Below are 13595 nucleotides of genomic sequence, written 5' to 3'. Positions count from 1 at the left end.
TGTGAATTTGTTCGTCTGAACGAGGTTTGTTGCTTTATGTGTTTTGTTTATTTTGTTGTTTTATATTCTTTGTTGATTTTGAGTTCCATTTTCTATAGTTTTTTGATTTTCTAGGTTTTCGTTTGTTTGATCTTTATAAAAAAGTTTCTGTATGTTTTTCTTTGATTTTTGTATTCAAATGTATTGAGTTTGAGAATGTTTTTATGTTGTTCTGTTATTGTTTTATATTTTGTATTTTTTGTTCTAAAATTATGAACGTATGTTCTGTTAATGAGATATTGTTTTGTTTTATGTTTGTTCTCTATTTTTAATTTTTGAGACCTAATTTTTGTAGCTTTTTGTTTTGTAGGTTTTTCATTTGTTTTGTAGCTTTTTGTTTTGTAGGTTTTTCAAAATGATTTTATTTTTGTTCTATGTTTGTTCTATATTTGCATGTGTTTTGTTCTAAAATATTGAACAATTGTTTTGCTAATGAGATATTGGTTTGTTTGGTGTTTTCGCTTGTTTGAACTTTCAAAGTTTGTTGCGGTATGATTTTGTATGTTTTTTGTATTCAAATGTAGTTAGTTTTAGAACGTTTTTGAGTTTGTTCTATTTTTGTTTTATGTTTTTGCATTTTTTGTTCTAAAATATTAATCATATGTTCTGTTATTGAGTTATTGCTTTGTTAAATTACTTTATGTTTGGTTGATGAGTTATTCCATTTGTTTTATGTTTCGTTGTATATTTGTTTTATATTTGCATTTGTTTGTTCTAAAATGTTGAGTATATGTTCTGTTTTTTTAGAAAATGGGCGGCAACAGAGAATAGATTTTTCCAAGTAATGTGGTTGATCAGAATTTGCTGGATGATATTATGGAAGAATATGGTTCTAATGAAGATAAGAAAAAAAAAGAAGAAAGGTGAAACTGTTGTTCCTGTTGAAGATAGAACTGCAAAAACATATACATCTAGAAGATTTAAGAGGACTTCTAAAAGACCTTCAATTTCTAAAAGACCTTCAATGCCAGCCATTCCCGCTGACAATGATTTGCTCTCTAGTTATGTCGTTCCGTCTAATAGTTTGTTGAGGCGGCAAACCAGGAGTCAATCTATCAAAGGTGAGTTGATTCGGCAAACTAGTAGTCAATCTAGCAAAGGTACATTTAGGCGGCAAACAAGGAGTCTATCTAGTAAAGGTTTTGATTCTTCTCAAGTTTCTGAAGCTTCGGTTGATGCTTTAAAGGAAGATGTTGATGCTTTAAAGGAAGATGTTGATGCTAAGAAGGTAAAGAAAGTGAAGTTTGCAAGAAACTTGTATGTTGCTTCTAGTTTTTTAAAGAAGAGGAAGAAGGTTGTTAGCGTAGGTGATGATGAAAATATTTGTAAATGGAATAAGGTTGATCTTGGTCAAAGAATACCTCCGAAACAGTTTATGGGTATTCTTCATGATATTCCGGAGACTCATAAGGATGCAATTAAGCGGATTGGATTTGGTGGTTTTTTGCATCTAAGCTTAGATGTTCATAATGCTACTTTTTGTGAAAAACTTATGAATAGTTTTAATGTTGATAGGTGTAGCCTTATGCTGGATAATAGTGAAGAATTGAAGTTTGTTAAGGATGATTTTAAGGCTGTTTATGGCTTGCCTTGTGGAGGTGTAGAGATTGAGGAGCCATAAGATGTTGGGGAATATGAGTCTTCAGATTTTTTTGCTCAATGGAGGTCGTATTTTGGACTTGAGATTGGAAGTCCAATTAATAGTACTGTGATTGCTAAGCTGAATGATCTGAAGACGAAACCATTGTGTGATGAGTTTTTGTTGCATTTTGTATTCTGTGCTGTGAATTGTTGTATTCGTTCTACCAAGAACCAAGCTATGAACTATAAGTTTCTTTATAGTTGTAGGAATGTTAAGGAAATTGAAAATCTGGATTGGTGTTCTTTTGCATATAAGCATTTGTTGGATTCTGTCAGTGAATGGAAAAGGAGTCCTACTTTTTTTACAGGTCCCCTTCCTTTCTTGTTGGTAAGTGTAATTTTCTTTTTTTGATTATTTGTTTTATAATATTTGTTTGTTGTTTATTTTTTAATTTGTGTATAACTTGTTCATTTTTGTTATTTTTTTGCAGATAAGTTATTTTGATAGGCTTCAACGAGCTAATGTTGTTAATCCAAGAGATTTTCCACTGATATCTGTTTGGAATAAAGAACGGATACAAAAGAGGATGGCTTTGGAAAAGATGAGGGGATTTGGAAGTGGGATTGTGTTAGATAGAATAGTGGTGGGAGAAAATTTGGTAAGAGAAAGTATGGATATGGATGAAGGAAATGTGCCAAGAGAAGATAATCAAGATGCTGAAGGAGCCAATAGGAAGGAATGTGGAGAAGCTTCTTCGAGTGGACCTGCTCAAATTTTTGTACGTTATTACATCTTTATCTTTGTTTTTAAATTTTAGAACATGCTTATTAGATTTTAGAACATGCTTATTAAAATTTAGAACATGCTTAATATTATTTATAACATGCCCTGTTTTTTTATTATGGATTTGTATATGCAGGAATTTCTTGCTAAGTTCCAATCATTAGCTAAAGAATTGGGTTCTAAAGTTAATGAAAGGTACTGTATGTTGAAAAAAGCTAATGTTGTTTTTGGTGAAGATGGTACAAGTGTTGAGATGTCTAATCTGATCAACAGCTTGTGGAGTAAATATACTCGAGGCAATGAAGATCCGGTTAGTCAAAGTGAATGAGGGAAAGAAGAAGAAGTTAATGAGAACAAAGCGGAAAGTAAAAAAGATTCAGGAATGACTGGAGATGTTGATTATGATTTGTCTAGTCAAGATAGTCATCCTTATTTTAATTCTGAATTTTTTGATGAGATAGATGCGTTGGTTGAAAGAATTAAATAGAGAAGAAAGATCAGAGAGAGAGTAAAACTCCAATGAAGAAATCTGAAGAAAAATATTCTTATCCGAATTTTAATTTGTTGAGTCAAGAGTTGCATGATTTTGTTGGAACTGAAGGTGGATCTACACAAACAAAAAATTTTATTGAGAAATCGGATGGTGCAGATATGAAGAATAATTCTGATCCTGAAGTAATGTATGTGAAAATAAATATTTTATATTTTGTTTATATTTTTTAATGTTTGTTATATTTTAGAACATATGCTTTATTATTTAGAACATATGCTTTATTGTCCAGAACATACGTTTTATGCTTCTGATTATGTTATTCCTATTTGATTCTTTAAGTTTGTTTGTTTTGTCAACAGGTTTGTTGTTGATGATGAAGTTGATAACGTGGTGATAGAAGATGCGGTGGATGTAGATTTGCAAGCTTTGCCTAGAAATATTCCAGATAAGTTACAGATGTTGTGCAAATGGGCAAATGTGGAGTTGGTGAAAGGGAATTTTGTTAGCTATGTTGTTGGTGAATAGTTGTTTGGACATTCTGCTAAAGCATTATTGTTGAGGCATGATATATATTCTATGGTTCATATGGAAGAGATAACTTGCAACGTTATAATTTTCTACATGAGGTATTTTGTTTTTGAAATGTTATAGTTTTATTTATATTAGTTGTAGTTGATTCTTACTATGTTCTTTTTTGTTTTTATGTAGCTACTTGTTTAATTTGTTGAAGAAAAGAGGAATGGAGAAATTGTTTTATTTTGTTGATCCTCATTACACTTATTCCATTGGAAGTTCTAAAACAGTAAGCCAGCACTCATATGAGTTGATGAATCGATTGAAGATGTCCACGATGGATAAGTCTATCTTTTTGTGTCCATATAATACAGGGTATGATTGTTTTAGTTATTTTATTTAATATTTTTTTAAGTAATTTTCTTTATTTTGAAATAATAATAGTATTATTTTCAGTGGACACTGGACGTTGTCAATTATCGATTTGAAGAATTTTAGAGCTTATTGGTTGGATCCGTTGAGAAGGCGTTTACCAAAGGGAGATGTATAGATTGATGTTGTGAATGAGTATGTTTTTTTGTTTGTATTTTGTTTTATAGTTTATTTGATATATAACTATGTTTGAAGATTAAGATGATGTACCTGATTTTAATGATTTTTATTTTAACATGGCTCTTCAATTATACTCTGAGAATGATGAAGTTAAAGTCAAATGGACTGCACTTTTGGTAATTTTTAACTTGTATATTTGTTTTGTACATGTGTGAAATTTTTTAGAACGTAAAGGTTAGGTTGATGTACATTATTTTAATGTTATGCTTGTTGTGTTGTAGGGTGTGCCAGAGCAAAAATATCACAAAACATGTGGTTTTTTTGTAATGCGGTTCATGAGAGATATTGTGATGGACAAGGATTTGAAGTTTGCTGAAAAGGTATAGTGCATTTATAATAAAGGTTTTGTTGCATTATTTTGAAATTATAGTTTGTTTTATGGTTTTAATTTTTTTATATTTTATAGTGGAAAATTAGGTGTGGTATGAAATATAGTCAATTTGATTTGGATGAAGTTCGGGAAGAGTTTGTTGAAGAAGTGTTGAGAGTAGGAGTTAATGGGCTTGATGAATGTTTTGCTGATGTTGTTTCTGATAGTAATGCAATGTAAGTGATATTTAAGAATTTTTCTAATTTAGATCATGTGTATGTGTGTTTGAAACATATGGTTTATATTTTAGAACATGAGAATAGAATTTAAAAGTATGTGGTTTCTGTTTTTGAACCTGGATAATTTTGTCCCCTTTTGTTATTTTCTTTCTGTTGTTAATAGGAGAGTACGCAAAGATGTAGTTGAGGAAGTGTAAGAAGTTGGTGTTGGAAATCGTTCAAAAAGGATTTCAAAGTTGCCTGGATATTTACAGTCTCCATTTTTGCTTGAGTCTGAGCATTTACTAAAGAATATGCTTAGTTCGCGGAGAATGTTGGTTGAATATACTTTTTGTAATGAAGACCCACAGTAAGATCTTAATTGAATGTTGTTTGTGTTAATTTGAATTTTCTTTAAGATATACTGATTGTTTTTATTTTATTCTGTTTGTTTTTTTTGAAGTGAGTTGTTGTATAGTGATTGTTTGTCCACAATCAATAGAGAGGAGATTATGAGCTTGTCAGGAAGCAATCATTTGGTTAGTAATGTGGTTGATGCGTGGTCTCGAATATTGAATTCTGAAGAGAAGAGCAAGGGTCCAACTTCTGTGCATAGATTCTTCTTCTCTACTCTACCATTTGTATGTGTTTTTACATTTTGATAATTTTTTTGTTAAAAAGAAATTGGATTATATTAATATGAATGTTGTATTTTTGTATAGGTGATACTGTGTACTGATAAGGGAGTTCCTGGAAGTATTAAGTACAGCGACAGACACAATGCTTTTTTTGACAGGATTAGTTATGAACTTCGTGAGGCTAAAGTAGATAGTTTACAGAGTTATCACTTGGTAATTATATTAAAAGTAAATTGTGTTTTACTTTAATTGTTGTTTGTAATTATTATGATTGCTTATGGTTTATTTTTGTAGGTGTTCTTTCCGGTTGTTTATGCTGCACATTTCTATCTTTTCGTTATCAACCATTTTACTAGAAAGATAGACGTTATTGATAACAAGGCTCTTGATAAAGGTGTAAAAGTCCATAGTAAATATAAAGGTTTTGCAAAGGCTTTGGTAATATTACTCAACTGTTTTTTAGTTTTGTTATTGTGTTCTATATATTTACTGTCACGTTCAGAAAATCTAAGTGTATGTTCTGAATAGTTGATGATATGTTTTAATATTGATAAGATGTTGTTCTATGTTTTTCAGGTGAAAGCATATTATCTTTATATTAAAAGAGAAAGCCCTAATTGCTTGAATGTTATCAGTGTTTATGCTTCAAGACATTTGAAGTTGAAGTGGAAAGACTCAACCAACAATGATAATTGTGGTGTTTTCCTTTTGAAACATATGGAATCTTATTTTGGACAAGATGAGGCTGGATGGGATATTGGAGTTCGAAAGAACAATGTGAGTTTTTTTTAAAATCTTTTTTATTATAGGTTGTTGTTATTATTTTGATAATGTTAGTAATAATGAATGGGATATTGCAGGTTGATCAGTTGAAGAATTTTAGAATTGAGTACTGTTGGAAGATTCTGTCAAATTCTGGAAACAAAGAAGTTGCTGGTGTAAATGAGAAGACATTAAAATGGAAGAACGAACAATTAAAATAATTGTATATTCTGTAATTGCTGTAATTATATATGTTAGAACGTAAGACATATTATTTTAGAACATGAAACATATTTTTTGGAACATACACGATTTTGATATCAGTAATGAAGTGTTTGAAACACATATTTTGAATTAGATTTGATGAAATAGTGGTTTCTTTTTCTGGATGTCATATCTCAGTGTTGAGAAGGAAGGATATAATGAGAACCAAATGACAGCAGTATGTTCAGCTTCTTACATAGAAAAAAAATTATTGTATGTTCTAAAAAAAACATGTTATATCCACTTTGTCATCAAAATAGTGTACCATATAAGAAAATATTTATGTTTCAGCTTCTTACATAGAAAAAAATTATTGTATGTTCTAAAAAAATATCGTATGTTCTAAAACAAGTATCATACGTTCTAAACCTTATATCATATGTTCTAAACAATATATGAGATCAGTTGTTCTCTTTTTCTGGATAGTTTCGGCTATCATGGTTAGCAAGCTGTTTACAGACTCTGCATAACCTCTTTTTTTCTGGTTTTCCTCAACAGCTTTCTCTCTTTCACCCTTCAATCTTTTATCACTGTTTCCTTTTGGAATATGTATACATGTACCTTTGTTCTTTGATATTTTTGGTGCTTTGACATTAATTTCAGTTGGTACACTAGTTCCAATCAATATTTCCATGTCTTAATTTTTTGAAAGAGTTCTGTTTTTCTCAGTGTCTTTTTGAGTGATTTTAGCTTCTAAATCCATTCTGATTCCTTGAAACTTCTTCACAAGATCCTTTATATTTTCCTCACTACCTTGAGCTAAGTAGACACAAACATTAATCTCTGACCATAGTTGATTCAGCAATGTTTTCTTATCAATTGTAGCAGCACATTCTTCCATAAGATTTCCTTGCAGATTTATATTTTTTTGACTTGTTGCTAATGTAGTCCATCTGTTAAGCACATACCTGTTAGGAATTGATTCAAGCATTTTTGCCTTCCAAACCCACACCATGTGTCTGCATGGTAAGCCCTGTCTCTCAAACTTCTTGCACGAACATTTTGTTTCGTCTTCAATGGTGTTGTACATAACCTGAAAGTTTTTTGATGTCCTTTGCTCTTTGATAGTGTAAATTTCGAAAGGAGGTTGTTTATAGAATTTGTCTATTCCACAAAAAAAAAGAACCATTATAAACCTCTTCCTGAAACTCATAAAAGACAGTGGTTGTATAAACATCAGCTCCATGTGTTTCAATACCCATTGGTGTTTTACATACAGGTCTTTTATGTTTGGCATCATTGTCATTGTGAGCTTGGTTATGCCTTTGTGCATCCATTGCACTATCAAATCTCAAATAAAATTCTACAAGACTTAGATGAGAATTTGTAAAAGCAATGAAAAAGTTGTTCTCACTCTCTGACCTTGATGTAGTTCTCATAATTCCTCCTAGGAATAAGTCCCTGAAATACGCTGGAATCCACATTTTTCTGATTTCAAATATTTGACATAGTCATTCATGTTTCTCCAAATTAAACTCTGAAATGACTGCTTTCCATTTTTCATCAAATTCTGCAGGTTCAATCTCAACACTCCAAACAATTGGTTGAATCCTTTTTAAGAAATTGGTTTCTTGCATAATTGCACGACCTATTAAAAAAAGGAGTTAGTATCTTGATAATATACAAATATTTTGAACATGCCAATAATATATTGGAACATACAATGTAATACCTGATCAAAACATATAGTAGAACAGTCAAGCAGTAAAAAATTTAATTGTAAACAAAGTTTTAGACGGCTTACCTAATTTATCATTCATCTTTTTCATAATGTGCCACATGCAGAATCTATGTTCTGTTTTTTGGAAAACATTATTGATTGCAATCTTCATTGCTGGGTCTTGATCTGTTATTAAGCACATAGGTTCATTGCTTCCCATTGCGTTAAGAAACGTTTTGAAAACCCACTCAAATGATGCAATATCTTCTTTAGCAATTAAACAAGCAGCGAACGTAACACATTTTTTGTGGTGGTCTACTCCAGTAAAGGGGCCAAAGATCATATTATATCTGTGGAAATAATATACAATAATTTGTAAATAAGAAAACTTATTAAGAATATAAGAATAAGATTTTAGAACATGCCAATAAGATATTGAAATTCATTAATAAATATTTAGAACATTGCAATAAGAAATGGGTACATATAATATTGATGACTTGTGGAGAAATTCCGATCAGCTTCCGTCCCTGTGGGGGCGTCATTGGGTTCGACGGGGGCAAGCTCCGATGCCAAAGTCAGTAAGGAAGAACAAGAGAGCAAACTGAATTGACAAAGGGTAAGTGAATGTGTACCTTGATAGCCTGAGACGTAGGCTATATATAGTCGTGAAGTTGTAACCTTCAGTAACTAGAAAGTCTCCATTAATGTCCCATTAATGGCGGTTACAGGTTACCCTTAAGTTGGCGGTTAGCTAATTGATAGCTCATTAATGGTCTTTATTGCCGGATCGGCCCAGCCGTTCTAATGGCAGATTGAGAGCTTATGGAGATTCGCCTCACAGGTTCGCCCGTGGGTCTCTCTTGGCAAGTCCTAGGTGATCCGCCCGTCGGATCTCTTTACTTTGATACGTCGCGGAATTCCCGTGTCAGGCGACCAACACGTGGCGTTCTTTAGGCGAATATCCCTTTTGATCCTTGGGATAATATCACAATGTTATCAGAAGCCCCCTCAAAGTTCCCTTAAAGTCCTTTAGGGCTTTTGAGCTTCTTTGCGCGTCGTCATGATTACTTGCATTAATGAGCACTCTGTTCGATGCCAATCATGGAGTGACACGTGTAGCAGGCGCACTGCCCGAGGAGAGAGAAGACGCCTTCTTCATTCTTTCTTTTCTCTTTCTTCCCCATTCGTTCTTCCTCTCCATTTTCCTTTGCGTCTTCTTTGCAGAGCTTTCTTCGGAGTTTTCAGAATCCTTGAAGCTGTATTTTCATGTAAGTTCATCTTCTTCATTCTATTTTTTCTGAATGTTTAGGAGCTCTTCTTCATCCTCCGAATCAACCTCTGAACTTTTTAATTTGACTTCTTCCTCTGAGATTGTATTTAGTTGGACTACTTCGTCATCAGAAAATTCCTTTTCCTCCGAAGGTACGGTCAGCTCCGATTTAGCTGAGTTACACAACTCGGTGTGTAATCGTGATCGAACTCATCTAGGTAGGAGTCAAAACTTTCCACTCCGATCACTGGTACTGCTCCGGTCGTAGTTCTTAGGCATTTTTCTGGGATGATGGCCTCTTCTTCTGCCTTACCTAGGAAAAAGAAACCTCGAGCGGAGTCCACTCCGTCTCGTATGAGTGCCGCGGATCTAGCGGATCTGGTGAGTCGCTTTCTATGGATAAATAATTATGAGACTCAGTTGGCGGCGGCTCATCAACGACCCTCCTATCCGCCAAGCGGATTCTTATCGGTGTAATGTAGTCATGTGGAGAGAGGGTTCCGGCTTCCTCTTCCAAAGATGATTGCGGACATCCTTTCTTACTTTGATATCACTCCTTTCTTACTTTGATATCACTGTCAGCCAATTACATCCTAATGGCTGGTTAGACATAGCTTTAGACTGCTATCTGGCCTCGAACTTAGGAGTAGTGTACACTCCCCGTATCTTCAAAGCTTTCCATAAACCGTCAAAGCGAAAGTCTGAGTCTTTCCTTACTTTTGCAAAATTTGGAGTGTATTCGCCGTTTAGTGGCAAAATTTCCAACGTCCATTGTTGGGACGAAAAATTCTTCTACATAAAGATAAACGAGGGCGAATCCCTAGGCTTCCCAACATTCTAGAATCCCAAACCTTTGCACATGGCGGGAGATATGCGTATACTGATGAATAGTGATGAGGTAGTGGTGGAGCTCATGAAGAGTGTCAAGACGGAGGCCTGGACATACGCTGATGCCTTAGATTTCATGATGAGTGACATTCCCCTGATTCGCCGGGAAGGGGACCAGTTTATTTACTCGAAGATTGCACAGTTTGATCAAGGTAACTTTGTGTTTTCTTTCTTTGAACCTTGATCGCTTTATTCTTCTCTTTGGCAGGGGTTTATCTAAGGCCAATCACGCTCTTGCAGAGAAGCGTAGGAAGTTGTTGGAGGATGAGGCTCGCAAGAAAGATCAGGTGGCGAATCCCCAAAAGGGTGCAGGGAAACGTCTAGCTGATACAACGGCTGATCCGCCTCTGAAAAGGAGGAAGCCTGCAGCTTCTAGCGGTTCAAAGTTTATGGCGGATGCCATGAAATCCGCCATGCCTGTGGTGGAGATGGAATAAGTAGGTTGTCTTTGTCTTTTATCTGTTTGTTAGGTTTGGAATCTAAGTTTTGATCCTTACATCTTTGTGCAGACGGCGAAGCCTGACCTGGGCAGATACTGGTTCGCCAAGTATGGTGTCCAGGGATCCTTGAAGAATGAGTCTGTTATCAATGACCTAGACGAGGCTCTGGATCAGTTGGGCGAGGTACAAAGGAATCAAAACCAGATTCCAGGATCAACCCATACTCAAAGGGGAAAGACGGAGCTTCTTACGGTAAGTCCCCTTGCTAGAAAGGATCTCTTTTTAGAAAAAGTTGTACCTTTGTTCTTTCATTTTGACAAAACTGTTTGCCTTTGACAGATGTACACTCGCATACGCGCCATGGAAGCTGAGCTCCTTCAAGGTGTGGCGAACAAGGCTACCATAGAAAGGTTGGAGAAAGAAATCGCTGATGCTAACGTGAATGTCGCATCCGCCGCGTCCGCCATTGCCCTCAAGGATGCCGAGATTAAAAAGCTAAAGGAGAAGATTGAGGCAGACGCCAAGGAGCATGAGAACACTTTAGGAGAAGCAGAGTACATGGCTGAAGAGCAAGCTTTCTTTTACGGTGAACTGATCATGGCGTATTTCGAGCTGGCGTATCCCGAGATCGACTTTACAGATCCGCAGTTCGCCGTTCCGGACCCAGATGATGTTCTCAAATTTAACAAAATCCCGGACATCAAGGGCTACCTCCGTGACTATGTTCGGAAATGGATGAAGGGACCCGTCGAAGAAAGCAAACCTTCCACCAATATCAAGCTAGTGGACCTTGAGGAAGTACCTCCAAAGGCGGGTGAGGAGCTGATAACCGATGGCACATTTGAAGCTGTTGAGAAGGAAGCTTCTCAAGCAGGTGCCTCAGGCGAGAAGAATACTAAGGAGAATACGCCTGTCAATGTTTAGTGTTGTTGTTTGTAAAACTTAAGTACAATTTTTTAATCCTTATGGTTGCTATTTATTTTACCTTTACGTTTGCGTAAGTAAATATATAAGCTTATAGGAGTTATTTTGGAGAAGGTTGTTGGTCCCTTAACCAATTACAAGTATAGTTCCAAGGGGGGGTTAGGAACTATTTAAAAATTTTAAGTTAGGGCAGACTTCTTTTTCGTGAGAAAAAGGTTTTAACAGCGGCGCTGAGTGAATAGCAAGATACTGGCTTAGTCAACTGGTGACTAGGTCAGTTTCTTTACTTGAGTCAGGAGATAGCACTTAGAGTCTATTCTTGAGCTCAAATATTCAATGCGCACAACTCAGCTTGACCTCTTTACTTGGTCAGTTTTTGTTTAAGCAAGCAATGAGTATATAAAGGAGTTTAAGGTTAGAAATATGTTACTCAGCAGATTTATCCAGGTTCGGCCTCCAAGCCTACGTCCTGTCCCCGGAACACGTTCCGAGATTTTGAATTCTCTACTGAGCTCTTTAACGGTAGAGCATCAAACCTTTTACAATCTTAGCAACTGAGTATAACAAGAGTACCTTCCTCTATACCTCTACTCAATCCTAATCTCTCACTGAGTACTATAACCGAGTACTCAGCCTCTCCTTTCTAATCTCTAGAAATGATAAGTGTTTGTCCTAAACAATGATTGCTAAGACACCTTAGATGATTGAATAATCACTCTAGACTTTTACACAAAAGATATGAAATTTAGTGTAAGATTGCTTTGCTTTTTCTTGCAGAACTTTGCGTAGAAATTTGGTCAGCGTAATGGCTTGATCAAGTTCTGTGTAGAATGAAGCAACTGAAGGGCTCTATTTATAGAGACGTCTGAGGCATCGGTCATTTCGAATTTCGAAATAACCGTTGGAGGGAAACGGCTTCCTGTCGTTGTCATCCTGTCTTGCTCAGAGCTCTCGGCCAATCAGATTTGAGTATCTTCTGTCCTCGGTCAGCTTTTGGTCAGCTCGGCAGAATGTCTCTCCATTTATGGTAAGGTCAACTAGACAGCATTCTGTGTCTTCTGAACTTTACCCAAAGTGGAAACACTTTGTTTGGAAGTTGTTCTTAGCCAGCTGCTGTCTTGTACTCTTTGTCGAATCAACTCAGCAGCTTCGTCCCGAAGTTGTTCCACGAAGGTCTTCTAGATCCTTCTTCCGCTGAGTTGCGTTTTGTACATAACGACAGCGTTTTGACATACGTGGGCCGAGTTGCCTTAAACTGTTTGACTTGGGCTTTGACTTCCGTATTGGGCTTTGGGCCTTTTAATCTTTGTGTCTTATAAACAATTTAACTCAACATTGAACAAACACATTAGTAGAATAAATCAAAGCATTTAAACTTAGTGTGTTTAGAATATATTTTTTAATACACTTAAACAATTTTGTCAAATCAAAATTATGTGGAAAGGTGTTTCAACAAACTCCCCCATTTTGATGTTGGCAAAACTATTCAGCGAAGAACTCAATATTGAGCTCCCCCATGATAGTTGACCTATTATAGCTTAGCAAACTCCCCCGTCAGGGTTGAGCTACTGACTTAGTTTTACTCTAAACATTTAAAGGTTTAATCGAGTAAGTCTAAGGTCAGTTTTCAGATGTAGGTCAGCTCATGGAACATATTCTATTTTACTCAGTGTTTAAGCGGAAGTTATAGCATTCAGAGGGCGCTGAGTAATTTGTTGTTCAATGAATCTTATAAGACAATGTTTTAAAAGCATACAAGTCAATGTCAAACATATTATCATCATTGGTTACAATCAATAAGTTTTATAAGCATTAAACATAGTTGATGTAATTGAAGATACATAATAACTTAATACTCAGCATCATAAATAATAACTCATAACTCAGGTTTTTGATAAAAAGATGCAAGTATTGATATTACTAGAAGTAGTCAGCGTATACAACAAAAGAAAAACATAAACATAGAGACTACAAACTTAGCATAACTGAGCTAGCCTAATTTCTATTTCTTTTTCTTTTGCTTGGACTGACTATGCTCATGCTGTGTTCTAGCTTGTTCTTTCTCCCCCGTTTTGTCAGCATCGGGAGGAGGAATCCTAAAGGCATTAGTTAAGACGGCTCTGGTCAGTTCGGTGGACAGTGCCTTAAGTCTATCGGCGCTTTCATTGACACCGTCAAAAATAGCAACTCCATCAT

Source organism: Euphorbia lathyris, chromosome 3 (genome assembly GCF_963576675.1).
Source record: "Euphorbia lathyris chromosome 3, ddEupLath1.1, whole genome shotgun sequence".
NCBI lineage: Eukaryota > Viridiplantae > Streptophyta > Magnoliopsida > Malpighiales > Euphorbiaceae > Euphorbia > Euphorbia lathyris.
The sequence above is the reverse complement of the archived record's forward strand: the minus strand, read 5'-3'. Positions refer to the sequence as shown.